The following is a 21,817-nucleotide window of genomic DNA, read 5'->3' on the forward strand; positions in this document are numbered from 1 at the left end:
CACTTTAACCGACTCTTGCATAACAAAGTTACATACACACACCTTGCGTCGCCTCCTCGTATCTACCAGTGCTTGCTTCACTGGCTGCACACAGTGGCGCTCTGTTAGTTGCATCGGGAAACGGCGATTTGCTACCGATGAATGTTTTTCCACAACTGACGTTTCGAATACGCACTAGAGGCAGCGGAAAAACAGGGTACGCCTTCTATTTCTATGTTTTGCCCGGAATCGAAGTAACTTCACGTATCTTTTTACTGTAGAGGGACCAGTAATTATTTGGATAACTATTGGATAACAGAAGAAGCGTTTTGTTTTAGATATTATGTGTACCATATTTACCAATTTACTTTCTTTGTTTCGATTTTTCTTTGGTGATGTAAGCTGTATTTCGTTGCTGTTTCGTTTCTTCATTTACAGGTATCTACACCTTATTCCAAAAAGTTGGAGGGTACTGATTATGGCTGTTTTGAGGCACAACTTTTCCAAGTTCAACTTCGGGTATCTTCGGAAACGGTAAACCAAAAGGTGGAAAGTTCGAGCCTCCAAGTCAACTTTTGCAATCGGCAGAAATTGTGCAGATATATTTTTCTTTTAAGTATAATAAGACATGTTGAAATGTTATTAAGTATAGAAAAGAAGTAAAATTGATTGAAAAACTGAACGATACAATATTTCGAAACTAAGTATACATGTGAACATAGCTGGCTTTGTCATTTATGTTTCCATACGTAAAAGAACATTTCCAATAAAAGAAAAGACAGCGAAAACTTTCAAATGAAAAGGTATGTCAAATTGGGTGGCATTCAAAAGCTCTTAAGAAATAAGGAATGGTAACGTTTATACCATACTGACACACCAAAGGGGTCACGAATGATGACAAGTCAAACTGGAAGTTCAATTTCTTTCCGTACGATAAAGTAAAGTCTAAATCTAGGTCATTTTTCCAGAAAGAGTTCGGAAATGATTTCTAACACATAGTGCGTGTGCCACGGAGGCTCACTGTTTGAGGGTCAACGGAAAAATTTCAAATGGAAAGATATATCACACTGGATGGCATTCGAAAATTCGTAAAAGAAACAGAAATGACAAAGCCAGCATGTGCTCTAATGTATACATATTTTCAAAACATCATTAAGTATTTCAATCAATGTTACTTTTTCTACACATAATAACATTTCGACATATCATATTAACTTAAAAGAAGAAGAAAAAAACATCTGTACACATTTTCCCGATTACGAAGTTGGATGGCCTCAAACCTGGGATCTTTGGTTAATTGTCTACGAAGATACACGAAGTTGGACTTAGAAACTTTTTGCCTCAAAACAGCCATAATAAATGCGTTTAACCTTTCTGGAATGTGTACATACTCGTAAATGAAGAAATGAATCAGCAACAAAATACAGCTTACATCATCAAAGAAAAATCAAAACAAAGAAAGTAAATTGGTAAATATGGTACACATAATATCTAAAACAAAACGCATCTTCTGTTATCCAATAGTTATCCAAATAATTACTAGTCCCTCTACAGTAAAAAGATACGTGGAGTTACTTCGATTCCGGGCAAAACATAGAAATAGAAGGCGTACCCTGTTTTTCCGCTGCCTCTAGTGCGTATTCGAAACGTCAGTTGTGGAAAAACATTATTCATCGGTAGCGAGTCGCCGTTTTCCGATGCAGGTACCGGAGAGCGCCACTGTGTGCGGCTCTGGTAGATACGAAGAGGCGACGAGAGGTGTGTGTAACTTGTGCAAGAATCGGTTGAATTGGAAGCGCCTTTTTTTTGTTTAAATAATTTGCTTTATGTATTTATATCACATATGGAGAGAAATAAGTTTGTTTCGCCTTGGTGTTATTATGCAACAACCAGGTTATGCTAGAAAGGCTCTCGTAAGCTTAAAGCGGAATTCAAACCGCTTCTTGTCTTACATCCGAGAGAAATTGTCCTCCATATGAACTCGAAACTGGGACTAATTAGCCACAAATGGATACGTCTGCTGACTCACTCATGAAGGACTCCTGATAAAATGCGTTGTATTGATCTTTACATGTTAATATAATTGTCAAGAGTCACTTCAGAAGGACTAAAAGATACACAGTTACACAAGTGAAACCATTATACTGAATTACATATGGGCAATTACAAAATACTGCAGAGTACAGAAGAACTAATTTAGTCCAAGTTAGTTTACTACGACTTTTATTAGTCCAAGTTAAAGAAATAAGACTTAATTTGCACATCAGTAAGAAAAGTGAATAAAGATATTAATTATTTGAGTCCACTTTCGCTCTGACCCATTTATACATAAATAGATACCAAAGATACTTCTGATTTGAATAAATACCTCTCGTGGGTTTGTATAACCCCTCCTTCCATCCCCAAAAAAGTATGGCATTTCGATGTATTTTATCAATAGTAAACATTATTAAAACGAAACAATATTTAGAATTTTTCTTTGATTGCAACTGCGTAACAATAATAACGAACTATAAAAAAATTACAAAAGAAACATTGATAAACTTTTTTTTTTTTAAATGCTTTTGTACTATAATCTCTCTGAGTACTGGGGCATTTAGGTCTGAATATAATACGAATAATATACGGGAGTGAAACGCGATAATCCACAAGTGTGTGTTCATCAAGATTTTACGAACACTTACATTTTTCGTTTTTTGGTTTAAACCAGATTCTTTTTATTTATTTTATTTTTTTAAAAAAAAAAGCTGGTTTAAGCCAGCCAGCCCTGCTTTCAAGCAAATAGCTCCTCCAGAAGCAGAAGAGTTTATTCATTATTTTGAATCAAACGTACGTATCCGGTTTATAAAGGAGGGTGGGAGGGGAAGAAATCCTCCCCAAAATTGGAATGTGGATCAGGCTACTCTTGGAGAACCCACGTAATAATTTATGCAAAGATTGGAGCAATAAATTTTCCCGCCTTACGGGTACAGCCATCCCACAGTATGGAAGTTGGTTGAGTGCCTGAAACAGGACTGCGCGACAGTGGAGAGAATTATCCTGCAGTATGAAAGCGGGTAAGTGCCGAAAAAGAAAGCAAAGCGAGTGTATGTTGATTTACAAAAGAGGCTCAAGAATTTGTTTTTCGATTGGATTGATGCAAAACATCTCTTAAAAAGTTCTTGCACACAGTTGCTCTCAATTTGAGATTTTCAACGTAACAGGGTACAAAGTGATAACTGTTGTTGCATGTAATTTATGTCATAGGCTACAGTACTACGAAGTTAACTACGGATTTGCATTATAAGAAACTACACAATACAAAATTACAGTATATAATAATGTAGTTATAGTTGTTGCATTTAAATTATGTCCTGACCTATAGTATAATGAATTTGACTATGTGATCTGCATTATAAAAAAATATATATAATAGTGTGGTTACTGTTATATGCAAATTATGTGCTGTATGTAGTATATAACATCGGACCAGAAATAATAGAAAATGAAATTAAAAAAAAAAAAAAGAAAGTACCCAAATATTTGTTTAGTAAATTAAGTAGTATAATCAATTTGTTTCCCGAATGTTCTAGAACTAATATTTTTTTTACGAAGCTAGAAGTTCTTCAAATAATGCATGGAAGAGGTAAGTTTGAGTAATAGATTTGAAAATGTTTTCTTACGTGTTCACATGCTTTGCCTTCCTAACATTTTTTTCCGCTCTAAAATCTATCATGCCATTTTCAAGGCGCACTACAAAACACACATGAGAAGTTGTGTAACTTTCTGGAATTTGATCAAGCGTCTGGCTACCAACATTACTCTTATGATATGCTGAGTTGCATAACTTATAGTTGCTGACCATCAATGAGCGTATTATTTAGTTTCTTACCCAAATCACTTGTTAGTAACTCTGGCTCACTTAGTAGTGATTACGGTTCGTTATTCGTATTTGTGGTGAATATAAATACTGTGTGAACGTATGGCATAAAAACTGCAGCATATAAAACACGAACCAACTTATGCTAGGTGACTACTAAAAAGCACGAGACAGGGCAGGAGCGCAGCAGGAAGTCCCGACTGGAAGCGTCCGTATGGAGCAGGCGCGTCAGTATACGCACAAACGAGATCGTTTACAACGAATCACTATATAAGTCTTAGTACCAGTTCGGGAGCCGTCGATGTATTTGGGAGAGATACTAAATGCCATTCATCAATGAAATGCCAGTTCGAAAACCAATAGCTACACAGCCATCACTGGAGTGAACATACAACTCATAATTAGTGAATGTCGTAAAGACGCTTTTGTAGTTGTGGAAACAACTACAGGAAAACAGAGGTGATACTTGAATAAGAAAAAATAATCCGGTGGGGGCCCTCGGTCGAAAAAGGCCAGCCGTCCTGAATGAGGTTTTTCTCATTCACACCAGGTCGTACGAGCCATTCCAGGTCAAATCAACACAATTTGAGATCAAAATTTACCTTACCACCTCAGATTATCCTGAAATTTTGCACAGGGTTACTATTCATATAGACTAAGAAAAAAAAATTCAACTTTATGTATCAACCGGTATTGAAGATAGGGCTATGTAAAGTTTGGAAAAAATGCCCAAAATAGCATGGTCAATGTATTTTGAAATTGGAATTGCAGCTCTCCTAATTGAGCTAGCGAGCTGGTTAGGTGTCATTTTACAGCATTTTTCATGCCCTTTCTTGTGATATACAATATCTTATAGGCTAATCCAAATTTTTATTTTCAAAATCAAAATCAAACCTTTACTTCAAAATTTTTCAAAAAAGTACTTATTTTAAAATTTTGAAATTAATTCCATGAATAGGTAGTATTGTTGTAAAGCACCTGGCAAAATATGAATTTGGAACGATAATGGGTTCATTGTTAAAAAAAATTTGAAACTAACACTAATTTTCATTAATACCCTGTACCTAGTTAAAAAATACACGAATGCATTTATTTTTTTGTGGGAATAAATCCGAACACTAACATGAAGAGCACAGTAATGGGTCTAAAACGTATCATACCGACCCATGTAATCCGCTGGCTATACTTATTACCTCACACTTTACAAACTAACTTAAAGCAAGTTAAAGTACTGATACTTTTAAACTTCAAAATAATATTAATCATGATGTCCACAGAAAATTCCATCTCAATTTCCCTGACTGCATTTCCAATTTTTCCCTGACTTTTTCTGGCCTCCACCATCCCCATAGCCAGCCAACTCTCACCTTATTTACTGTCGTATTATTACATTTTATTACACATTATGCACACAAGATTACAAAGATACAGAAAGATTTTTTAACGTACATTTACAAGTTTACAAAATGTATTATATTAGCACATGTTGACATAAAACTGAAAAATATCATGGTTTAAAATAAAAAATAATAATAATAATAATAAAGCGTCTTCTGTACAATATGGAGAATGTGTTCACATGAAAATTTCTCACTTATGATTGCACAACTATCCATAAAAGTGGGGAATAAAAGAGTTTATATTTTTAATAAGTGTTCCATATTACAAACTGCCTTTCTTCTTTTCCAGCTCATCGATTCTTGCTTGAAGAGCACTTTCTTCTGATTTCAAGTTATTCTGCAACTTTTGTCTTTTGTCATTTAAATCTTTTAGCTCTTGATTAATCCTTCTCTTTTCTACAACTTTCTTTTCTTCTTCGCGCTGTACACTTTTCTGTTTGTCCAGATAATCTTGGTACCTTCGTCTGGAACATTTTACAGACTGTAGTAAGCTCCTGGTGATGGATATATTACCTACACCCCCAGCACTGCTGATAGCATCATGCACAAGTCTTTGAGACACCAGAGAGTGTTCTACAAGATTTTCTACAAGTAGTGATTTGTTGATGGAGAAACCACTTTCAACCGGTGAATTGCCATGTGACATTATCAAGCAAATTTTCACTACATTCAAAAGGCTAGCAAACTTGACATCATCCTTTAGCATCTTGTAGTAAAACTCATCTAATCCTACAGAATCGTCGTGTCTTGCAGTAAACTCGCAAAAGTATGATTTCAAGGAACCTTGTGCTTCAACACACAATACACTGAACTGTTTCTTTGCCTGTTCAGCCACATCTGACGAAATCCTGTTTGCACTGTGAAGGTCTTCAAGAACAATCTGCGCTCTCTTTCTTGCTAGAGATGGCTGCTCCAAAATAATACTTGGGGCAAAACAAGTGACACCACGCACAAACCTGTACTTCAGCGGGCTTCTTTCACGCAACTTCTGAACTAAACCTATGATTAATTTGCGAAACTCAAGTTTGAATTCTGCTTTTTCCTTGTCTGTACATACGGTTTCTCTTAATACTTTCCTCGTAGCAAAACCAATGTCAATCATTGCTGAAGGAAGAAGGTTCTCATTTGAAAGTTCCAAAGACATCAGTTTTTGAGCAGAGTCAGCTTGCTGCAATATTTCTGGTTTCACACATCGAGCCAATAAACTATGCATTAAGTCCAAAAGTGCTGTGTGCAAGAAAGGCATTAGTGGCTTTGGAGACTGAAATCTTCGAAGAAAAGTTTCACATTCTGCTGAAACAACTCTATAACCAGCCAACTTACTCTTCAACAGAGGGTCTTTCATCTGTTCCTTTAAAGAAGATTGTTGCCGACAACTAGGTAGTGTAGAATCTTGTATGAATTTCTTCACATTGTGATAAATTTTCACAGCCCTTTCCAAGCAATCCACATTCTCAAGCCATCTGATAGAACAGAACTTTTTTGGGAAATCGGTGGATCCTGTAATGGTAGTATATTCCGCCCGGCGAGCTGGGCTGTTATTAAAAAGGTAATACATATCCCTAAGAGTCTCGTCTAAATGCCACTGTGATGCCTTTAGCCCATTTTTCATGCTACCATGCAAAACATGTAGTCCACAAACACCAGTGTCTATCAAACTTTTTCCATCGGGATTTCGTTGGCACATTTCACTCTTTAGTTTTTCCCTGAAGAGGAGATTTACGTTTGGTCCATCCATGGAAACCTGCAGTAAATTGTCTAATGAAAGACCTATTCCCTCTCTGAATCTCTCCAAAAGATCATCGGCTCTTGCCCGTCCCAAAAATACACTACTTAGATATGATGTAGAAACTTTTTGTTGATTTACATCCCAGAATCTTACGACTAGGTCCATCTGGCCTCTCTGAACTACTTTATTCAGAGATTCGTCGAAATATATGACATAATCTGAAGCCTGTTTAACTCTATCCATAACACAATCTTTAAAATATGGAGCCAAGCCATGATTTACTAGATAAGAGGCTTTTGTCTTCCCAAGGGTAAATTTGGAAGCAATAGAGCTGTCAGGAAACATCAACTGGAAAGTTTGGCTAATGTTCTGGCAAGCATTCAAGGATATTTTCTTTGCAACCAACTCCAAAGTCCATATTATTTCTGCCTTCATAACTTCTTCGGTCTGTATGTATGAATGTAAACCACGCTCTTTATTTTTGCTATTGATTTCACCACTTCCTTCACTTGATTCTGGCTGATCATCTTTATGCTTACACACAGTTTGATCAGATTCCTGGCTACAGTCACTTGTACCTGATGACTGACCTGTTGAACTGGAAGGCACAAACACACTGACAGCAGGTTGCATGAGTTTAGCTTTCAAGTTCTTAAGATGTTGAGGTCCTTTAGCATGAGAGGACACTGCTCTTCGTCTCATGTTACTAAGCTTGAATGATTTTGAACATACTTTGCAAAACGCACATCCACTATTTCCATGTACACGTCCAATCCAACATGAAAATTCCGGGTACAACTTTTCATCAAGCCATTGATCATTAAAAGAAGTTGACTTATTAGCCATTATGATGACTCATAAGGTCAGATTATTGAGTTGACATCCCACTTAAACCTGCAAAAAGAGAAAGTGATATTAATTTCTGAAGCAATGCAAAGAAAGGCATCTAAAATATTTTTGGAAGTGAAATTAGAAATTACGTACAATGATATACTTACCAGACAAAAGGTACTGATAGTAAACTGTTACCACAATTTGATTACCATCACTAATATATGTACGAGCTTTCAAGAACTAACTCACTGTTCACATCATCGTCCGTGCTGCCCTCACCCATCCTATTCTCCCATCTAAGCCTGATGATGAGAACAGTGAGTTAGTTCTCGAAAGCTCGTACATATATTAGTGATGGTAATCAAATTGGGGTAACAGTTTACTATCAGCACCTGTTATCTCGTAAGTATATCAATGTTAGTAACTACAAAGCGGTCCAACTTTTGCGGTTTAGAAATTATGTAGATAGGTAGATACAATAGAATATTATGCTCTGAAGCACAGAAAAAAATATAAATGTATTGTAAGAAAAGGTCACCCTCCACCTCCAAGGGCAACCGGAAACAAGATTTAGATTAATACAAAATAAGAGTATCTTTTTACTTTTTAAACTTAGTAGACCTGCTGTATCCTTAAAAAAATAATAATAAAATAAATATGGACTGATCACTTAGCCACTGATCGCAAAATCGAGTTTTTCTTGGCATTGTAAACTAATGATCTATACAAGAAAAATTTAAATACAATTAAATTAGCAAATATGTATAGCTCATAAAGGCATATGCATATTCTAGTCCCTCAGAAAAAATCCTAAGACACAATTAGCATATTGCTAATATGTAGCAATTTAAATCATCATTGGGACTGCACTTGAAAAATAAAGGAAATAAAGGACATATATATTTGTCCTATAATAATTGTCACAAATTTCCAAAATATAGGAAAACAGGACAAGTGGGAGCCCTGTTTATATAAAAAAACACTGTGCTCAAAGGAATAGTTAACTGATAAGGACTTTGGACTGACAGCTAGGCCAAGTTTGTTTACGGGAAGCAAGCGCTCACGGAATAAGCAAGCCCATTATGCCTGCATCATTGACTCACAATCACATGTTCACGGATGTAGTTTATGGTGCAAGTCTTTTGAATCATCCTGTTGCTTTTCATCATTGGGTACAGGCCACGCGAAACAATCTATTAAGTATCTAGACAAGCCCTCAGTTTTGGTATGTTTCATTATTGGGCTCAGGTCGTGCGAAACATTTCAACTGATATTAACAACTGAATTTTTTTCGCTTAGCCTACCAAAGAGCCTGAAATATTGACTTGGTATTTCTATAGTACAGGTGTTAGAAAAAGATGAAAATAAAGTATGTATGAAACCACGAAGAGATTCAAAATACTCTACTGTCAAGTAAAAAGCAAACAAACAAAACAAAACAAACAAAAAAAAACGGAAGAAAAAAATGAGCCGCTAGGAAGGCGGGAAAGTACCTTCTGATAAGCATCAGAAGGTGAATACAAAAATACTTGTACATTTCCATCAACATATGGTGTTTGTCCCTCCAGGAATCAACTGCAAAACATACAAGAAATCTTTCTAATTGTAATGTTTGTAATTGATCGTACAATTTCTTGTGCATTTTCCCTGACTTGGCAAGCTTTTCTTGTGATTTCCCTGACTATCCCTGATTTTCCCTGACTTTCCAGAATGTGGACACCATGTTAATACAAGTTCACAATTAAAAATGTTATTGTAAATAAACGTTGTTTGTAAAAAGTATACATATAGAACTGGTACAATAACAGGGCTGGCTGGTTTAAACCAGAAGAATTGGTGTAAAAAAAAACAATGCGAAAATGCCACAAATCGTAATCACAAATGCCACGTGAATTTCACAGTGACGTTTTCACATATGTCGAATCATCTGTGTTAGTTGAATCTAACTTTTGCCTTGTAATTAAGGAGCCCGATGAACCCTCAAAATTTCTCGCAAGTGGAAACCGAGTACTGGTTCAGATGCAGCTTCAAGTAATATGTCCAATCCTTCATAACCTCGCTGTTACATAAGGATGTTGAGCGTAAATAAGCCAAACGAATTGAAGCAACTTTAGCGGGTAGGCATGAGTTGATTGCCAAGCAAAAGGGAGCCTTCCTTAACTACACAAAAGAAAATCTCAAAGAATCAGAATTTGCTGTCATCTGTGAGTTTTCTGAAAATTATAGTACAGTGCTACAAGATAAAGCATAGAGCTACCACTGGACAAGCAAACAGGTCACAATCCATCCTTTTATATTTCAAACAGAAAAACAAAGTTGAAGATGTTAAACATGTAGTTGTTTCCGATTACCTAAAGCACAATGCAGTTGCTGTTTACACCTTTAAAAAAACTCATATCATTTCTAACATCCAAATTTCAAAGACTTCCAAACAACCTTATTTATTTTTCCGACAGGTCTACCGCGCAATACAAAAATAAGAAAAACTTCTTGAACCTCTGCTTTCATGAGGCAGGTTTTAAAGTGAAACGAGGGTGGTACTTCTCGGCTATAGCACATAGCAAAGGGCCTTGCGATGGAGTAGGGGGTTCAGTAAAGAGACTGGCAGGTCGTTCTAGTTTGCAAGGACCCTATGACAATCAAATTCAAACCCCAAGACAACTTTTTGAGTGGGCAGTAGAAAACATTACCAAAGTAAATTTTGCCTACTCAACCCAAGAGAAATATACTGAAGCTGAAATGTTCCTGGAAAGTCGTTTCGATCAAACATTGACTATCAAAGGAACCCAACAATATGATGCATTCATTCCCAAAACTACATCAACATTATTGGTGAAACACTTTTCAGATGCTTTGCAGGGTTGGTGAAAGGAAGTGTCAAAATCTCCAAATAAACTTCAATTAGAAGACATATCAGGCTATGTCACCGCTGTCTATGAAGGAAATTGGTGATTCGGGTATGTTTTACAGAAAAATGAAGAACTTGATGAAGTAAAAATAACTTTTATTCATCCACCTGGCCACCTCCTTCATTCTCATATCCAAGAAACGCCGATGTTCTATGGATGTCTGTAGTGGACGGCTGGACGTTCTGATAAATGTGAATCCTGTAACACCTGATGGAAGAAGTTATGTTCTCCTTGAAAGTGATGTATGCCGAACAAATGTGGCTTTTTCAAATTTCAAGTGGCAAACATGTCCCATTACTTATTGAAGTTTTACTATGAAATCATTTGTACTTTCTTCAAATTAGTGTTCATTTTTATTTTCACAAAAGTGTAAAACTTAGTATTCTTCTGTTATTCCCATATGTACAGAGTATTCTTGAAAAATAAGTATTAGTTTTGAATTTTTATTAACAATGAACCCATTATCATCCCAAATTCATATTTTGCCAGATGCTTTACAACAATACTATCTATTCATGGAACTAATTTCAAAATTTTAAAATATGTACTTTTTTGATAAATTTTTATTTTGAAAATAAAAATTTGGATTAGCCTATACGATGTTGTATATCACAGGAAAGGGCATGAAAAATGCTGTAAAATGACATCTCAACAAATTCGGTAGCTCAATTAGAAGAGCTGCAATTCCAATTTCAAAATACATTGAACATGATTTTTTTGGGCGTTTTTTCCAAATTTTACATAGCTCTATCTTCAATACCGGTCGATATATAAAGTTGAAATTTGGTATTTTTCTTAGTCTATCTAGAGGGCATCTATGTACCAAATTTCATTTCAAAAATCTGAGATGGTGAGGTTAAGTCACTGTGTTGAATTGATATGGAGTGACCCGTACCTAACATAGATCCCAAGCCGTTTACCCGCATAAAGTGCTCACGGTGAGACGTCATTCCTCAAACGTGACTGGTTAACATGGCCATATATGCCGAAAGCCCAGAAATCTAAATCCTAAATCATTGAATAAGAAAATAATAAGATGTCAACAAGGCTAAATTTTTATTATTCCATATAAGAATACGTTTCTTTTTTTCATCTCTGTCATGTAATTACTTATTCAAAATACAAATGCATCGTAAACATAAAGAAAACAAGTAAACTGTTAATTGGAAGATTAGAACAAGTAAATCAAATCCATAGGTATATAAGGTGTACTATCAAAAAATCGCACTTCCCTCACTGTCATCATAAATAATACGCTAACAGAAGACTGTGAACAGGACTGCAGTTAAGTTTAAAATATCACAATTTGGAAAATATAAAGGTAACAATCGAAAAAACATGTGTATAATGAGCAAATTTCCGCATGCGACAGTAATAAACATTAAATAATAAGGGAGGAAATGAAATGTAAAAGTGTGTCATATGCTCCAAAACAATAGGCACCATCCATTGCAACGAATAATAATGTAAATTCTCTCACTATTTACTTCAAGAGAATTCTGGGAATAATTTTGCATGGCCAGAAAGAGATTGTAATTGTTACACATAAAATGCAGGAAAGCAACTGTTTGTACGCAAAAATAATCTCCTAATGCATTACAAACGTCACTACTCGAGTAGACAGTTCTACCAAATTTTGACCTATTTCATACATTTTCAGGTTAGGTTACGCTCGTTAAGACATTACTCGAGCAGATGGACCTCTAAATTTTCTATTTGGTAGAACTGTCTGCTCAAGTGAACCATTGCAAACTCCTATTTTATTAGCCAGTTTTTAATCTTACAAAGTATTGCAGAAACTAAGAGGATCCACCAGTCGAATTACTATAAATTATATACTAACTTGAATGAAACTGAGCGTCAATTCAAAGATATTCATTTGATGATGTTTTATCTTAGATGCACTACATTTTGGAAGATTTACAAGTAAAATTCGATACTTATAAACAACAAATTTCTGCAGGTGATAGAATTAAATACAAAGTAATACAAATATATTTTGTTTACAAGCGTAGAATTACTAGTGTAAAATCCTTACAAGTGCTTTACAACGAATAAAATAAGTGAGCGCATATGAAACATGACTACTTTCCACCGGTAGTGTATTTGTGCACATTGTACAGAAGCTGTATTTTATGTTTACAAGTGGAACTCTACTAGTATGACAACGTGACAAGTGGTATTGAAACTCGTGATCACTGCCAAAACCCACTCGTCTTCACTACCCTCGCTTACGCGTATACCCACCTTCGCTGACGCGCCTGCTCCTTTCGGGGGACTAGCTCGCTAGCGCTCGTTCCTTCCAGCTTCACCCTGCCCTGAATCGATTAGATAGCATTTGTGCTTTTTAGTAGCCATCTACCACGGTTTTTGCACTGTAGTTTTTAAACCTACATCCGGATGCTGTATTTATATGCAAAAGTAAAGAACTGAAATTTTTCAACAATTGCTTACGACGGCCTTCTTGAAATTTAACTATGCCATGTGAAATATTTTCACGTCGCCCAGCACAAATCATTTAGGAAAATATAAGAAGAAAATTAGTGAATCAATAGTAATCTTTGAACAATTAAGTTCTTATTTCGACAAAGTAAACCGCCACAATTCATTTTTACTTTAAGGCTCAAAAACGAGACTGGACACCGCTCATTCCAGCGCCTTAATCATGTGGTTCTCGCCTCTGTATGCAGTCTCTGGATCTATAATAGAATTTGCGTAAATTAAAAGCCAAATCCGATTGTACACGCATATCTGATAAAATGCGAAGTTATAGGAACACAAATAGAATTAGAACACAAAGTTTCGGGTTAAGTTTAGAGTTACCCCTCCGCTTTTTATAAAAATCAGGAAAATTTACAGGAGAAATGAGGTAAGAAATGAAAATTTGAAGTTTTTAATTGATGTTTAGGAATGTAAGTTCTGCAGGAGAGTTATGATTAATTCGAGAAAAGATATGTGGAACTTAGTACTATTTGCCGGATGCGGAAGGTTTCAGCAGTATGGTAGTTGTAAAATACAGCGAATATGGACAACAGATGTAACGGATGCGCAAAAATAATGAAGAAAACCTTTTAAATTTTTGTGAAGCACACGGAGTACTGAAGTTAAGTGAAATGTAACAATTTTTAATACTTTAAGCACTGTTTTTTGTATGTTGCAAAGTCCAAGGGCACCTTCAGACTGGAGGGGCAACTCTAAACTTAAGTTGAATAAAGATATTTGCAGATAATGATAGAGAAGTTGGATATAGTATACGAGAGTGCCTCATCATTTAGCGAGGACTCACGAAGTGCAGTCTTTTAAGGATTATTCATTGAGAATATAGGAACTTGAAAATGAGGTAAAAATGCGACTTTCATTTAATTACTGAGTAATATAAAATAAAATGTACGTCGGTTTGCGTTGCGTTTCGTTGTGTTTTATGGTATGCGAAGAATAATAATGTGCCCTTGTACGTAGTGTATGAGTATATGTGGGGGATTTGAAACACATATCGCATGTCACGTGCACATGGATGCTTCTTACTACTTCTAAATGTAATAAAATCATTTTTATACGTAGTGCAACAGTAGGAAGTATCCACGCGCACAGATCATGAGGCACTGTTGTATACTATTACCGAGAAGTTTGTGACAGTTTCTCTAATCAATACCACATGCAAATCAAATGTTACTAACGAGCATCTAATATATCATGTGACAATTTTTGCAAGAAACACTGTATGCATAGCAATCTGGCACCCTCTATCACTCTGTGCAAAAAATTGCAAATGAAGAAATAATGAATTAAAGGAACTTAATTTAGGAAGAACAATTTCTAGTGGTGTCTTTAACATACTGTGATTACCCAGACTCCTAATTTCTAAGAACATCTATATCCACATATATATGTAAAACTTTTCTTGTTTCAAAGGAAACGTATCATCACTACTTACAGTTTCATTTTTGCGCCATACTTCTCTTCTAGCGATGGATACAGTGTTGCCAACAAGTTGATACAAAATGTCGTTAAATGGGAGACGAAATGACTCCAATTTTGGGTGAAAAGTCGCTAAAAATTATTCGTGGAATTTCGTCTCTCTCTCTCTCTCTCTCTCTCTCTCTATATATATATATATATATATATATATATATATATAGTGTATGTGAGAGAGAGACAGAGAGAAAGAGAGAGAGATGTGATTAATTCAAGTCATAGTACTATCTCACTAACTAACTCTATGGCCTATGGAATCCGGAGATTCAATGCCGCGTTCACAAAAGCTCTCCACTGACTTCTATCCTCAGCTAACTGCATCCAATTTCTACTTTGTATTCCAATCTCTGCGAGATCCATCTTAATTTTGCCCTCCCATCTGCGCCTAGGTCTTCCTAATGGTCGTTTTCCGATTGGTCTTCCAGTCAAGACTTTGAAAGAGTTTTTACTATCTTCCATTCTAGCTACATGACCTCCCCATCTAAGCCTCCTAGACTTGACGACCCTAACAATGTTGGGTAAACCGTATAAATTATGTAGTTCCTCGTTATGAAATTTCCGACATTTCCCATTCCTGTTCCTCTTGGGCCCGAATATTCGTCTCAGAATCTTGTTTTCAAATACTTTCAGTCTATGTTCTTCCCTCAGAACAAGCGACCATGTTTCGCAACCATACAGAACAACAGGCATGATTATCGTTTTATATATTTTAAGCTTCAAATTCCTCGGCATAATTCGTGACGACAAGAGATTTTGAACCGAATAGTAACACGAATTCCCTGCTTTCAGTCGATATTTAATTTCTTCGTGAATATGATTTTCGTATGTTTACATTGATCCTAGATATTTGAAAGTATCCACTTTATCAAAAGTATTATTTAATATTTTAACGCATTTATAATTTGCCGCATTACGGTCCCGACGCACTTCCATGTATTTAGTTTTCTCTGCATTTATTTCTAAACCCATGTCCCTGCAAGCGTTTAATAAGATCTCTGCATTTATTTCTATTGTTCTCCTATCATCCCCTATTAAATTTACATCATCAGCATATGCCATAACCTGGTGAATACCGTTCAACTCTAGGCCGTGGTTGCTATCTTTGATTTTCCTTATAGCGTATTCAAGAACAAAGTTGAATAATAATGGCGATAACGCATCTTCTTGTTTCAGGCTATTTTCGACGTGAAAGCTCGTGGACAAAAATTTTCCTACCCGGGCTTTACTTTGGGATTCATTTACACATATCTTAATTAATCTAATTAGCTTTCTCGGTATTCCAAGTTCTGTAAGAACGTTGTATAATGTTTCTCTCCTAACCGAGTCGTACGCCTTTCTAAAATCAATAAATAGTTGTTGTACCGGGGTATTGTATTCCTACTTTTTTTCGAGTATTTGGCGAATGGTAAGTATTTGGTCCATAGTTGATCGATTTCGTCTAAATCCACACTGATGATCTCCAATAATTTCATCTACGTATGGGGTCAATCTTGCTAATAGAATATTTGAAAGTATTTTATAGGATGTTGACAGAAGAGAAATGCCTCGATAATTATTAGTCAGTTTTGTCGCCTTTCTTGTGAATTGGAACAATGATTGATTCTTTCCACTCTTGTGGCAATTCTTCCTTGTTCCAGATAAGGAGAATGAGTTTGTGTATCTTGTTCCACAATTTTTCGCCTCCAGCTAAACCGGAATTTCATCTACATCCGGAAATTTGTGTTTCTTTAATTTCTTTATAGCTGTTTCTACTTCTATTCGGTTGGGTTCTGGAATATAACGTTCTGCGGTGTATATCTCCTTTTCTCCACGCACACTAGTTTTCGGTTGCGTGTTAAGCAAATCGTCAAAGAAATCTTTCCATCTATTTAAGATGCTATCCGTATCAGTGAGAACTGTACCGTCAGATTTCTTTAATATATAAGCACGAGGTTGATAGCCTTTCTTAATTCACTGATCCCCTTATACATGTCCCGGATGTTTTTATTTTTACTATTATTTTCAAGTTCCTTAATTTTAGCTTTCAATTATCTATCAATAATCAATCATAGTACTATCTACGCTACAAAAATAAAACGTAAATGAGTGAATCACATGTGATTAACAATAATTTCACTTTTAATACAATATATATATATTTTTTAGTTTATGATCAATTTCACTTCAACAAAATCAAAAATGAGTTTAGAAAAACTAACAAAAGTAAACATCTACAAAGAAAAATCTTACACGTTTCACTTTTACTCACGCTTCTACAGATAATCAGCTTGCTATCGGTAATGTGTATGATTTGTGCCTCTGAACGGAAGTTCTACGAACTAAAGTATATTATAGGTTGGAGTTGGTTCCCGTTAGAAGATAAGAGATAACAGCAATGAAAGCGGGATATGAAGTTAAATGATATGTACTACCCCACCTCGTCAACACCTGCGCTGATTCAAATAAGCGAAAAGAAATAAACATATATCTGAACTGATTCGAACTAATAGTACTTGATTACAGGTCAAGTTGTTCGCAACAGAAAAGTCGCTAGATTTATGAATAAGTCTCCAAAATCTCGTTATAAAATCACCGAAAAAGTCGCTAATCCGAAAAATTATTTTTTTCGCTATCCTGAAAGTCGGATCCCCTAGATTTAGCGACTTTTCCCCAGAATTGGCAACACTGGATGGGTAGTTCTGGAATGATTCGTTCCAAAAGAACGAATCTTTCAGAAGAATGAAAGGAACGAATCTCTGAAAGGAATCGGATTTATTTGGGCGGATTCACTCACAGGATGGATTCACTCAGGAAGTTTACGTATTGAGTCACTGGATTAGGTTGGTGCACCAGATGGCGGAACCAAACATCTGACGAGTGGAGTGATATGGATGGGACAAAAACAGTAGTAAACAATAAACCGACAATGCACAACAGAGAAGCAAATAATGCACGTACTGCGCATGTCTGAAAACAAGCAATCTTTCTTACGCGCTCTCGTGTCACTTTTCCGCAATATTCTGACCACCGCAACTGCTCTTCCAACTGGAGGAGAGGGGGAGATCGGCTGCCAGTCTTATCACTATTTTTTCTCTTTCTTTCTTTTTGTTTTTACTTTTTCACATGTGTTCAGCGTTACCAGGTCTATAGATTTTCGTTGCAAGACGGATAATAAAACTATTTGCTGTAACACGAAGCTCTTATTCAATATATTCTGATGTAATGTCCATATAACCAGTGGTCGAAGTGAGACGGTATGCGGCGGTATGCCATACCGCCTTTGGTTTTTCAGTGATGAAGGCATACCGTCTCTGGTTTTTCAATCATTAAAGCATACCGTCACTGGAAAGCAGATGCTAAATACCTTTAATAAATCCACTTTTATACACAGTAATTGACGAATAGTTTTGCACGTAAAAGGTTTTATTTCTTAGGTAGAAATAATTTCTAAGTTGACAACACCGACATTTTTCTTATCATTTTCCTACCTTTTGTTTTTAAAATGAGGTGTCTGCAAAGAAGTTCACCTAGTTTATATTTCGATGTGCCATATTGAATTGTTTCTTCCTTATGCATGTGTTTAGGAGTTGTCTGCTATGGGACCGAATCTTCCGGGTGTTTGGAATACCCAACAGTCGAGTGGGAGACCGGGAGTTTTCCCGCAGGAAATTATTAATATCCTCATTCGGTTTTTGAGCATTTTCGTGTATAATTCTCTATAATACAACATAAGGAGATATATATATTTTTTTTTTTCAGAAAGTTGGAGAGGATCAAAGTCTCTTCATCCCCCTCCCCCGCGGTACTACAGAGAAGCTCTCCAATGGTTTTCAGTCATTATGTAAATAGAAATGCAAGCTTTTAGGCAACATATCCTCACTGTATTTCAACATTTAGGTAGCCGGTATGTCAAGTAAAAATAGTAATAAAACATACCACCTCTGGTTTTTTACACTACACCTGTTCTTTCCTTATAAAAATAATCTACTTCTACAACTTTTTTTTTCTGATAATATAGGTGGTAGTACATAACGATTACTTATCATCTTTTGGAGTACGTAATAACAGCGGTTCAATAATACTTAAGCGTAGTGTCTTGTAGTATTGGATTCCCCAAACTTGGCACCCCTCTCAAGAAAAATGTATGGGTGCGCCCCTGCTTCTATAGTTCATTTCTTCAACCGGACTGCAGTTCGTATATAAAGAATGCCGCGTTCTACGTGTGCTGGCTCGTGCCATAAACAAGTCGTCGTCCAAGGAATCTTAGGGGAAACACTCCCGATAACTAAATGACCAACCAGAACCCTCATTTCAAACAGTTGAAAATCACTTGTCAAATCCACGTGGAGTCTTAGCTGCCGCAGTTCAAAATGCTGTCTTTCAAGTTAGTTCCCGATTCCCCGTTCCCAAGGCGAGCTTCCTTGTTCTTACATTGCCCGACATCTGTTTCATATTACCTAAAGTATTGGGAAGAAAGAACAGACATAATGGTGTTAAGATGTTACAACTTCGCAAATGCGGTCAAAAGAGGAATGGAGGAAGCAAGCGATGTTGTTGTAAATATCAGCATGGGAACTTCAAAGACATATGGCGAACACACTACAGCCTAAAGTCTCACGCATGCCCATATTGCAAACGGGGTTTACTCAGGCTCGTGGTGACTCAGGCTCACTATCGTCAGTGGAGCTCATACTATCTCAGACTAGGACTAGTTTTAGCTTCGAACACTGCATATAACCCTATACTAATATAAAATTCGCATTCGCATTGATTAGGTTTTAATGCTTATTTCAACACCAAGATAATATGAAAAAAATGAAATGAAATCTTTGAGTTTTACGTCCCACGCTTATGCCGGTTAGGCTAAAGGAGACGTTGGTGATGAGTAATGAATGAAATGGTGGAATGAAGAAAGTGGGAGAAAAACGGTGTTTGTCCACCACAAAGTCCACACAGCGCGAGCTGGGATCGAACCAGGGACTCCAAGCAGGGAGATGAACGCTCTACCACTGAGCCACCGCACCCCCCGAACTACACGAGTTACCACTGGAAATACAACTCAAGTCTCCCGCAAGGAGAACCAAAAATCCGCGTAAAGTTATTATTATTATTATTATTATTATTATTATTATTATTATTATTATTATTATTATTATTATTATTATTATTATTATTATTATTATTATTATTATACAATTTATTAATGCTGTACCGTGCGTCAAGACAGTGACATAACATGACAGGTTAGAGCCTTTGAAAGAAGATTTAGTATTACCTGCCGAACATTATGGGAACAAAGTACCGAAGAATAGATATTTGCTGTTTCATTTTAAATTTTCATTATAACAGTTTTTTAATAATTTATTAAAAAATATGTAATTTTCAAAATCCAAATGACACTCCTACCAGTGTTTCTTCCAGACTTGTTTTTTTAGGGGGGCACTGCCACCCGGAGCTCTGAGAGTGCCCCCCCAGAGGAGACCAAAATACGTCTATAATATGATAAATAGAATAGTACCAGGAGTGTCCCCGGAACATTTTTTCTGTAAGACCGACTGACTCGTACACAAGGAAGCCCGAGACTTCGTTTGTTGTTGCTGGTATTACGTATTTAAATAAATAGTAAGAATGAAAATTCAGAACATTTACTTTTTTGCGTTTAAGTCATGTAAAAAAAATGAGAAGAAGAAAAAGAAGACCACCTCTTTACTCTTTAACAGTTTCAACGTGCACTCTTAGCAATACGCTCTAATAAAACAGAAAACTTAAAAAAAAAAAAACAAAAAAAAAAACAATATCTGTATCTGCTCTTGTCCTATGTGCAATATTATCTCTGTCTTATCAGGAAAAAGTGGAACCTTGTGAACATGTTTCAAAAGACGGCAATCCCTCCTTTTGCTTCTACTCATTCCAATTTCCCACACCACCACACTGCCTGCAGCAAAAGGCAATAAGAGTGGTTTGACGACTTTAGGTGAAAGGAGGAATCGAATTGGAGAGCCATATGAGAACTCAGAATTATTCCGACTCATCAGAACCAAAGGATTCGGTCCAGAGAGGAATGAATCCTTGTTTGGGGGAATCAAATCGAAAAGATCATTTAACTTCATTCGCGGAACCAAAGGATTCGGTCCGGAGAAACGAATCCTTCTTCGGAACCGATTCAAAGGAATTGATTCCGGGAAAGGAACCAAACTGCCCATCACTAAATCCAATGTTACCAGCTCCGATTTCTGGTCGTATTCCAAAGAGTAGCAGTAGAGTTCTATAACATACAAGTACAAGGTACCGTGAAGTCTTATTAAAAAGCTAAATAATAGCTTGGAAACAAGATCTCCATTACAAGCAACGCTCTAAAAACAAGGGCCCCATTAAAAGCGGGGTTAGAAAACGCCGCCTCTTTACATGCAGGGCTGGAAAACGGTGTCCCATTATGAGAGGAACTGGGAAAGGGGGCCCCCATTGTAAGCAGAGCTAAAAAAAAAAAAAAAAACTCCATTAGAAGCGGGGCTCTGAAACAGACGCTCCATTATAAGCGGGGCTAGGAAACAGGGGACTTATTTCAAGCAGGGATGGTAAACGGGGGCCCCATTATAAGCGAGACTTGGTAACAAGAGCCCTATTGCAAGCAGGGTTGGGAAACAGGGCGCTATTACAAGTGAGGCCCTCATTACTTGCTTCATAAGTGCAGAACAATGCAAAATACCGTTGTTTTATCTTATTTGCTCTCTTATTATTTCGAAATTATTACAGCCAGTTTTTGTCCTTATTTTTTGGGGGGCCCCCAAGAGAGTGAGGCCCTAAGCTATAGCTTGTTAAGCTTATACGTAAATCCGGAACTATATGCAAATGCACTATACATTGTGATCCACCTATTCCCCCCACTGGTAAATTAACAAATCGAACCCTGAAATAGACTCAGTTACTTACGTTATCTTTTGAGTTTTATGGATAGTTTTCCATTTATGGAGATTACAATGTTTCGTCCATTGAAAAGTACATGCAGCAGTGAAATGATTAAAACCACAACATGTGAAACGTTTGCTAAAACCTGGACAAGCTTTGGAATAGGAGCATGATTTCTAGGGCAAGCTTATGTATTCATATACAGGGTGGTCATGCATCAATGAAAGAAAATTTGGAAGATGAATCT

At 36.4% G+C, this 21,817-nt stretch overlaps 1 protein-coding gene across 3 annotated transcripts in view; it reads right to left on the reverse strand.

Moving 5' to 3' along the window:
- Positions 1-14,762, reverse strand: part of LOC145670304 (uncharacterized) — a 35,549-nt gene extending 20,787 nt beyond the window's left edge. Inside the window, exon 1 of one of the 3 annotated variants that reach the window (XM_081738776.1) lies at positions 14,645-14,762. The gene's annotated coding sequence lies outside the window, so the exon portion shown is untranslated. The other 2 variants (XM_081738777.1, XM_081738778.1) reach the window with 2 other exon arrangements.
- Positions 14,763-21,817: the final 7,055 nt, after the last annotated feature.

Source organism: Thermobia domestica, chromosome 14 (genome assembly GCF_964235325.1).
Source record: "Thermobia domestica chromosome 14, izTheDome1.hap1.1, whole genome shotgun sequence".
Lineage (NCBI taxonomy): Eukaryota > Metazoa > Arthropoda > Insecta > Zygentoma > Lepismatidae > Thermobia > Thermobia domestica.